Source organism: Marmota marmota, unplaced genomic scaffold (assembly GCF_001458135.2).
Source record: "Marmota marmota marmota unplaced genomic scaffold, marMar, whole genome shotgun sequence".
NCBI classification, from domain to species: domain Eukaryota; kingdom Metazoa; phylum Chordata; class Mammalia; order Rodentia; family Sciuridae; genus Marmota; species Marmota marmota.
In genome coordinates, this window is record NW_026000082.1 from 23,621,190 (window position 1) to 23,623,182 (window position 1,993).

The following is a 1,993-nucleotide window of genomic DNA, read 5'->3' on the forward strand; positions in this document are numbered from 1 at the left end:
AGGCCCTGGGGGACGCGGGCGGGGCCCGACTGCGCAGGCGCGTGGGGCGCCTGGGCTCTGCAGGTTGTGCTTGTTTACCCGTGGATTCTGGGCTTCCTCTAATAAGAGACCGCCGAGTTGTGACTCACGCCTGGCAAGTCAGCCTCTTGGTTTAGCCTCGTACTGCGGCAACCTTCGGACGTTTTAGCCCTTCGGGCTGCCAGACAGACCGTCTCCTGTTCTCTACAGCGTGCATCCTTGTGCGCTCCTTGTGGTGCCACCCCAGCCTCTCTCTTCCGCGGGTCCCTCTAGACCGAGAGACGCCAGCAGTGGCACCTCAGTCTGCAAGAGAGAAATCCAAGAGGGCTGTTTGACGCCAGCTCCTCGTCTGCATCGCTTTCCCCACATGTTCCCTGACGGAGGCGACTGCTAGGGACATGGGTCGCAAGGCTAGTTTCATGCAACTGACATTCCCTGAACACCCACTCTGTGCCCACACTGCGCTGGATCATAAGCTACCCTCTTCTTGGACTAACGATGTAATGAGGCAAACAGATCCGTTCATAATATTTCCTCTGGATTTTCTTAAGTGCTGCTGAAATGTCAGGGGAGTGCCTAGGCGGGGACTGGCCAAGTGGGTGGGGATCAGGGATTCAGGTAGGGAAGTCTGGAAAAGTGGGAAGTGGAACGGGGAAGTGCACTGGCAAAGATGGGGAAGGCGGGGCAAGAAAAAAAAGCGGGAAAGAAGGAAAAAGGCGCCTATGTACTGGCTCCAAGGCCCAGAAGAATGTTAATAGTCAAGTCAGGGATTTTTTTCCTCCTGAGGATACTAGAGAAGCGCACAGACTTCTGACGGGAGGATTTTGTCTTTTGAGTAGCAAATAAATTCATTACATGTTTAATTATTTTTGCCAAATACTACACACTTCACTAGGGCATCCATGAAAAGTCTTTCTCTCACCCCTTAATCTGTGTTCCTGTTTTCCTCCCTAGAAGCAATTTGCCACAAGTTCTCACCTATCTTCATTGAAGGAGTTAAAGAAAATATATGATGTGATCAGATTTGTGTTTCAGGAAAATTACTCAAACGAGTGGATTCCAAGAAGCCATTTAGGAGGCTCCTGCAGTCGCCTCTCTCAGAGGCTTCTAGCTTCTTCCAGATCAGGACCATCACTGTTCTGACCCTATCAGCCTGCCATGCTGCACTCAGCTCCAAATCTAAAAAATGTGTGGGGTGTGTTTGAAGGGGATCTATGACCACACATTCTTTCCAGAACCATTTGATGTTTACTGAAGTGCCTAGAACATGGTAGACAGAACATACTTGCTGACCAAATGAAGATGCTATAGAAGATACCAAAATAAGCCATTTACCCAACTTCTGTGGGTGCACTCCACATTTCTCTTTAAACCTCTCCCATCTCCTCCCTATATTCTCTCCCAGCCGTGGGTCTTACTTCCCATTTGACTAAGAAAGAACTTCCATACCTATCAGCCTGCTTTTATCTATACAAACAAACTCTGCCTTTTTTCCTGTTTGTGGGCAAACTGCCTGCACTCCTAAAGGTCAACCTTTCCTCATTGCTTCAAGTGCCATATTCTCTTCATATTGTCCAGGATGTCTGATCATTCTCTCCTGCATCACCATTTTTTCCCCTCTTCTAGATCATTTCCACTAACATGATACAAGTTCTCCCACTATAATCTAAGAGCCCCTCTCTCCACTCTACATCATTCTCAAGCTAACCCTCCAGTTTTTGTTGTTGTTGTTGTTGTTGTTTTTATTTTTTTTATCACTGCTTCTAAAAAATGTTGATCCTTGCCATCTCCAGTTTCTTCCCCTTGAACACATTCCAGTCAGGCTCTGCTCATATTCTATAAATCCATTGATATGGCACTTGTCAAAATTTATTCTATGTTCTCAGACCTCTTCTCTGTACATCAGCCTAGAGTGTAATCTCCAGTGTCTGTTCACAAATCCCAGACAAATAGTGTGATTGTATGCTCACAAAGT